The sequence below is a fragment of the Labeo rohita genome, chromosome 22, assembly GCF_022985175.1.
Source record: "Labeo rohita strain BAU-BD-2019 chromosome 22, IGBB_LRoh.1.0, whole genome shotgun sequence".
NCBI classification, from domain to species: Eukaryota; Metazoa; Chordata; class Actinopteri; order Cypriniformes; family Cyprinidae; genus Labeo; species Labeo rohita.
The window spans coordinates 37,427,311-37,435,629 of NC_066890.1; positions in this window are offsets into that span (position 1 = coordinate 37,427,311).

Below are 8,319 nucleotides of genomic sequence, written 5' to 3' on the forward strand. Positions count from 1 at the left end.
AAAATGGCAATTGAATTTTATAATAACATTTAATTTTCGAATAAATCAACATTATTTTGATTGTTTAAGTCTCTTTCTGAGTCATTAACCAGTTAATTTGAGTAGTTGTGCACTTGTAGTTTCACTTTTTCAAATGCAGTTTCACCTTCATGGATCCTAAATGAGAACTCCAACTCCAGAACAACAATTTACAAATAAACCCCCTTGTCATCCAAGATGTTCATGTCTTTCTGTCTTCAGTTGTAAAGAAATTATGTTTTCTGAGGAAAACATTTCATTTTTTTTCTGCATATAAAGGACTTCATTGGTGCCCCGATTTTGAACTTCCAAAATGTAGTTTAAATGTAGCTTCAAAAGACTCTAAACGATCCCAGAAGAGGAAGGAGGGTCTTATCTAGCTAAATGATCAGTCATTGTTTTCGAAAAACAAAAATTTGTATACTTTTTAAGCACAAAAGCTCATGTAGCACAAGCTCTGGGATGCACGTCCACGGGTCGTTCTTGAACGATTCATTCATTTTGAACGAATCTTTAATGTGACACAGGAAGAACAAGTCGTCTCAGGGAGTGATTCGTTCAGTCGCGCATGCGCAACATCCTACTAGGTTCTGTACTGGAATTAGTTCACCTGTTTCGAGTCTTTGGGTTTTTCGAGTCATTCGTTCATCTTATGGGGCTGTCATGTGATGCTGATTTTGCTAAAATGAACAAATGACTCAAAAAAAGATTTGTTCATTTTGCTGAACGAGACTCAAAGGTCTGAGTCAGTAAAACGATCTGAACTTCCCATCACTACTACGAATCACATCTTCGAATCACCACAAGTTCATCGTCTGTGTACTCTGGCTCAAAAAGGTAGAGTATGTCGAAAAACTCCATGTTATTTTCTCATACAACTTAAGAATCGTCCAACATTGTTGTACCTTTTTGTTTGTAAACAGCGTTTGACTTACTTGCACTGGGTCTGTAGATCTGTCTATGTTCCGCGTGACCTTTCGACGTGATTCAACAGTACGTGAACGCGCATCCCAGAACCTGTGCTACACAAGCTTTTGTGCTTAAAAAGTAGTGTTGGGTTCGAGTCCACCTAAGTCGAGTCTTTAACCAGTCGAGTCTGAGACCAGTCCGAGTCCAAAATGGGCCGAGTCAGACTCAAGTCCGAGTCCCAAAGGGCAGAGTCCGAGTCGAGTCCAAGTAAACAGTACTGTTTGTCAGTATCTTAACATTGTTTTAACACAAAGGGTTCCCAAACTTGGTCCTGGAGGGCTGGTGTCCTATAGAGTTTAGCTCCATCCCCAATCAGACACACCTGAACCAGCTAATCAAGCTCTTACTAGGCATAGAAACCCCTGGCAGGTGTGTTGAGGCAAGTTGGAGCTAAACCAAGGACCAGGACCAAGTTTGGCTACCCCTGTTTTTAACCTTTACGGCTGCAGGTTTATGCAGCTGTTGCTTTAAGATCTGACGCACAGATCAAATATTTTGAGGCATCAGTGTTTCTCTCAACTGTTCAGGTTTACTTAAGTCATTACATACAGTCATTGTTTTATTTTCTCTTGTGGGCTACATGTAACATCTTTTATGTGAAATATCCTATTCAGGTCAGTACTAAATAAAAAATAACATGTATTTTGTATGATCCCTCTTATTTTGGTAAAATAATAAACATTTTGCAGATTTTGCAAGGTTTATGTAAACTTTTGACTTCTGTAAACACACTGATGTAAAATGGCAAAAAACAATGTATTTATTTACTAGTGTTTAAAACTTAACACCGTGTGTACACCGGACGCGACAAAATACAGTAGAACCCATTATAATCATTGATGCTGTCTACACTGGATGCGGCGCGACACGACAAATCCCCGACGGTAAACTGCTACCGCATTCTATTTATGACGTGCTTACACAAAGTTCAAATGATTTGCAACGGTCGTTTTGTCGCGTCCAGTGTAGACACGGTGTAATGCCGCCTTTCCTCTATCTCCGACGAACGACAAGCGACAGAGCGGAAGTCATTCAGTTCCAATAGAGAGTAGTGCAGGAGCTGCGTGGAGTTCTGATCATATGCGTATGCGGAAATTTCGGATCCGATTTGAGCTGCGGATATGTTAAAATATGTGATGGACGGGATGTGATGTGTTCTATTAAAAAATATGAGCGTAAGGTTAGAATTACCAATGTTTTGATCACCTTAAAATTATACTTTAAACACTATTTGTGTAAAATGGTGCTTTAGAATAATCATGGCAGAAATTATTATTTTATAATTATTAAATCATTGGTTATGTTGATTAGCTCCATAAAACCTACTATGTTTTTTATTTGGGGGTCATTTGTTTTGTGACGAAACATTCATACACTGATTATATTTATTCAAATCATTAATTTTACCAAGGTGAATATGCCGAGGTAACAGTTGCTGCACGATCAGTTTGAAAGTTATGTGCGACCGCCACTAGGGGAAGAAATGCGACAGTCGTGTCCAAATGTCTTGTGCAGTGGAGAGTCGTTACCTTTTTGAAGGTTTTTATTTTGAATGAAGTGTCTTTTGCTTACCAAGACTGCATTTTTTTATTAAACATACAGTAAAAACACTAATATTGTGAGATATTATTTCAATTTTAAATATCACGTTTTCTATTTTGATATTTTAAAATGTATTTTATTCCTGTGATGCAAAGTTAAATCTTCAGCAGTCATTAGTGTCACAGAACCTTTAGAAATCATTCTAATATGCTGATTTAGTGCTCAAAAAATAAGTTTGTTTTAGCTATTTTACTGACAAGCTTCTGCTTGTTTACCTCAGTGAGGCTCATCAAATGGTGCTGCATGTACCAGCAGAGAGATGGCGCCGTTCGCACATAAGGGTGACAAGTAAAGTTTTTTTTAAATAATAAAAAACTTTCTACTGTAATTAAGTCATTTGTACGTTAATACTCCTGTCGTGAAATGTGTTAACTATGTGACTGTATCATGTCCGCTCGTCCGGAAATGTCCGCTCGTATAAGCGCCCTGTGCGAGAATCTGTTTGTTTGTTTGTTTGCAAATTAACTCCTTAAGAAGGTGCCTGGTCAAAAGTCGACTTGTCTCGTTGTTCCGTTGACCATTATTTTAGAGGAACCGCAACTTGACCACGGCATATATGAAAGTCTACTGTTTACAAGAGATTTCCCCTGGCTTAAGCCTGTTTAATAAATCATTTGTTTCTTTTGAGGAACACAAATGCAGAAACCATAGAGTTCTCTTTTCGTGTTTAACCTAAGAAAGTGGATGCGGTTTTGTAAGAGGGTGAGTGGTTTATGTTTATTTATTTATTTCAGTTTAACATCATCTTATCATTATTCATGTGATAACCAGGGTCAAGCAAGCTGAATAGGGTCATTTATTAGACTTCATTATGACAAAAAGAGAAACCATGCTGAAACAAATAAACATATATATATATATATATGTTGGGAATTTGCATTAAACAAGTTTAGGTAACAAACATTAATCCAAAACAAACAACATCCAAGCTAACACCATTTTACTCTCATCAACAAAGTATACTTCTCTTAGACTGTATGAGATGATGTACTCTTGATTATATTTGTCCAAGTTTTGTCTTTGGCTTTTAGACAGGAACAAATGTGTTGTTAGTCCAGTGAAACAGACGAAACTCCACTTCGGAAAACTACAAAACAAAACATCAATTAGCTTCTGTGTCCATGTAGAAAGATTATATTCACTAAACACACCGAATGCTGAATAAGAGTGCCGTACCTCTTCACCATTTGTGCTGCAAAGCTGCTCTAGTTCCTCATCTTGACATTGTTGGCGTCTTTTCTTACACACTTGAAGTTTAATCTGGAATAGGCCTAAAATAGCACCAACATTTATGATTACATATAATATAAAATTGTATCATTATGTATGAAGTAGTACAGAATTTAAAGGAAGTCTTTTATATTATTTATTATTACTGTTTTGTATAATACATGCAGAATCCTAAAAATCTCACCTATCACTGCAGAAAACGTCACAATGTTCAGTATGACGTATAAAACAATCAGAGCCTGCTGTGTCGTCTGATCTTGTGACTGATTCAGTTCTGTCTGATTCTGAGCAGCTTCTGTTGAGAGTTTTGTGCAGAAATACCAAATATGCATCAATGTTTTGTAGATCTCTGACCAAAAAAAATTAAAGTTAAAATACTAATTTAACACAGTTGTAACTGCATTGCAACTGTTTTAGATCATTCAAAGATAACAGATTTATCATGATGATTTCGTTCACACTTAACAGTGGTGTAAAGTGTAATGCCATTGCTGAGCTGTAGAAAGATGCTTGATTTGGAACAATAGTATATTCCTAATACATCAATAGATATGTTAGATATGTTTATGCAAAATTGATTCTAATGACATTCTGATGAGAAACTTCTGACACCAATCTGACAGTCTCAAACCATATTTTGCCCAAAATTTACCTGTTTTTAAATTAAACTCTTTGTAGTTTGACACACCAGCAGCAGAGAAACGCACAGATCATTCAGATTATTTCTGCTAGAGAACAATTAAACACTGTGTGCTTATGAGATGATCACAACAAAATCATGCATGAACATAAATTTACAAAAGAGTAAAAGCTGCACCGTCCTCAGTTTAATTCATATGCAATAAGGTGGTTAACTTTGCTATGAATCTAAGCAGAAATGCTGCAGAACTTCAGAAGAAAAAGGAAACTACTGCTGTGAAAAAAGATGTGGCTGAACTTAAAATGACTGGACAACTTTTTCATTAAAGAAAAAGTTCACCCAAAAATAAAAATGTGCTAAAAATTTGCCAAGATGTAGATGAGTTTGTTTCTTCATCAAAACTGATTTAGAGAAATGACAGTGAATGGGTGCCGTCAGAATGAGAGTTTAAATAGCTTTATTTGTTCTAAAAGCAAACGTTATTATAAAACTTGCTGTACATTTTAATTGCAGGCAGATTTTAGTCATGATTTATTCCGTACAGAAAAAAAGTAAATAATTCTTTCATTACATGTTCAAGCAGCACAGAATTTAGATTTTTTGAAGCAAACAGCAATAAATCAACACAATCTCTCAGTAGATATTTGGCAGCACCTCTATATATTCAGGATCTGTTTTTCCTCTGTTATTCTCACAAAACTTGATAGCAGAAATCTAAACGAATGATAAGAAATATACATTAGATGCTTATTCCCATTTATCAAGATAGCTCTTTTTTAATTAAACAATTTTTGTTTGTTTTCTATATTATTGTTGCTCAGACAGTTGTGAGCTGGAATATTAAATATTTGCAAAAGCAGTCACAATAGCAGAATTTTTACCTTATTAGCATTGACATTTTCTTAGTTTATGGTTCATCACTAATAAAGCTAAATAGCACAGTAATATTTGATTAAATTATGCTAAATTCATCAATGCAGATGAAAGTATTTACATATTATATTTACATTAATTATTACTTTAGATATAATTAATAATATATTCTAAATACATTTTAAGTGTTTCATATCATAATGTCAAAATGTCAAAAGCTTATATTTAGTGGTAATTGTTGATGTGATTTAAATATATTTGTCACGTGTTTTTAAAAATGATTACTTTTTAAAAATGAGCTGGGCAGAGGACTTGCTGCTTAACATCCAGCATGTTATATGTGAAGGAGTTCCTGAGTGTTTTTCATCTGATGAGCTGGAGCGATCACATGCTTAATGCTTGCTTCTGGATGGGACTGGATGATGACAGTTGTTTAGATTCCTTTCTCCTGGTGACTGTTATAGACCCGTAGCAGATTTTATTAATTACATCCTCGAGTTAAATAGCTCAGATTTCTTTGTTTAAGTATGTAATTATGATAACCGTTCAGTCTCTATCTGGAAACATGAGCGCTTCAGCTCGCCATAAACCAGCTCCCTCCACCTACTGCTCCAATGTTTCCGTTCCACCCACCATCCACCGGTCTTCCAGAGCACCCTCCAAAGCCCACTCATACAGAGAGCCCCTCCTCCAGAGCCCGCTTCTTCAGAGCCCAGTCCTCCAGAGCACCCTCCAGAGCCCGCTTCTTTAGAGCCTGCTCCAGCGTGCCGTCCAGAGCCCGGTCCTCCAGAGCCCAGTCCTCCAAAGCCCACTCCTCCAGAGAGCCCCTCCTCCAGAGTTCACTTCAGAGCCCGCTCCAGCGTGCCCTCCAGAGCCCAGTCCTACAGAGAGCCCCTGCTACAGAGAGCCCCTCCTCCAGAGCCCGCTTCTTCAGAACCCAGTCCTCCAGCGTGCCCTCCAGAGCCTGGTCCTCCAGAGCCCAGTTCTCTAAAGCCCACTCCTCCAGAGCCCAGTCCTTCAGAACCCACCCCTCCAAAGCGCCCTCCAGAGCCCGCTTCTTCAGAGAGCCCCTCCTTCAGAGCGTCCCTCCTTCAGAGCGCCCTCCAGAGCCCGCTTCTTCAGAGCCCAGTCTTCCAGAGTCCGCTCCTCCAGAGCGCCCTCCAGAGCCCACTTCTTCAGAGCCCGCTCCAGCGCACCCTCCAGAGGCCGCTCCTCCAGAGAGCCCTCCAGAGTGCCCTCCAGAGAGTGCCCTCCAAAGTCACTCCTCCAGAGTGCCCTCCAGAGCCGGTCTGCTCCGCCATGGCTTCCTCAACTCCCTGATCCGCCCTGGAGGCCTTCCTTGTCTCCGCCCTGTTCTTGCACTGCACCAGCCTCCAGAGCGTATTTCTAACCTGAACAACCTGTGACAATATTATGATCTTGACTTTTTTACCCACCTATTTCCGCAGCTTTTTTTTTTTTTTTTTTTTTTTTTCTCTGGTTCTTTGTGACTTTGTGGGGATTTTGTGTTTTTTAAAAAAAATACCAAGTTTTATGTGCTTCTGTAATTGTATTGGTAATGACTGAATTTGCAATGCTTTTGGGAAATGCATCACTCTCCTCTTTTCTTTACAGAATCATCAACAGAAATAATAAATTTATATAACTGTCATGCTGTCAAGTTTTTAAGTTTTTTAATGTCTGTTAAAGAAATCTCTTCTGCTCACCATGCCTGCATTTATTTGATGCAAAGTACAGCAAAAAGAGTAAAATTTTGAAATATTTTTACGATTTAAAACAACTGTTTTCTATTGGAATATATTTGAACATTTATTCCTGTGATCAAAGCAACATTTTCAGCATCATTACTCCAGACTTAAGTGTCTCATGATCTCAAAAAATTCTACTCAGCTGTTTTCAACGTAATAATAATAATAAAAATAAATGTTTTTGAACAGCAGAATATTAGAATGATTTCTGCAGGATCATGTGACTGGAGTAATGATGCTAAAAATTTAGCTTTGAAATAACAAGAATAAAATTACATTTTAAATATATTCAAATAGAAAATAGTTATTTTAATATATATAATATTTTGCTGTATTTTGGATCAAATAAATGCAGGTCGGTGAGCAGAAGGGACCTCTTTAAAAAAACATTAAAAATCTTACTGTTCAAAAGCTTTTGAACATAAATATTTATAATAATGTAGACCTTAGTTACATACATGTTTTGCAGTTTCTCACTTACCAGTGGTGTGCAGTCTGATACCATCACTGACTGATAAATTATCACCTGGTTTTACACAGTAATAAATTCCTAAATCATCAGTGCTAACTTTATTGATTAATAAGCGGCTCTGGTCCTCCTCTGAGTATTTGTTGATGAATGTTTGGTTGTAATATGTTGCCTGTCTGTGGTCTCCATAAGTTCGCAGTATCATCTGCGGACGAGCTGGTAGTTTTGTCACAAACCAAATAACGGCTTTTAATCTGTACTCACAGGCTAAAGTCACATTCTGCCCTAAAACCACCTGTTGATCAGTTAAAGCTTCTATGGTTTGATTCCACACAAACAGACCTGAACAAACAGAAAACAGATCATTCAGATCATCTGATCATGACAGAATCACTAAAACACACAAGAAATAAACTTACAGAGGAGTAAAAGCAGCAGTGTCTTCATTCTGAGCTGTGGTGAGATTGAACTTGTGTTCAGGTTGGCGTTTATACCGTCTCTCAGAGGAAGTGCTACTGCTAAGCTGTAGAAAGTATGAATCAGCTGAGATAATTCAAGTTCAGCTTATACTGGCCCTGCTGGCATCGCTGTTTTTTTTTTTCATAAAGGGCTTTTGACCTTTTTTGCACGTTCACTTTGTAAACACTGGGTTGGTACTTCTGTAGCGATGTAAGATGATTCTGAAGTTGGAGGAGAAAATCAGATGGGAGTTTTTTTAACCTACCCTAACTGTATTGAAGCGGAGGTGCACAGAGTATGCGGGCACATTG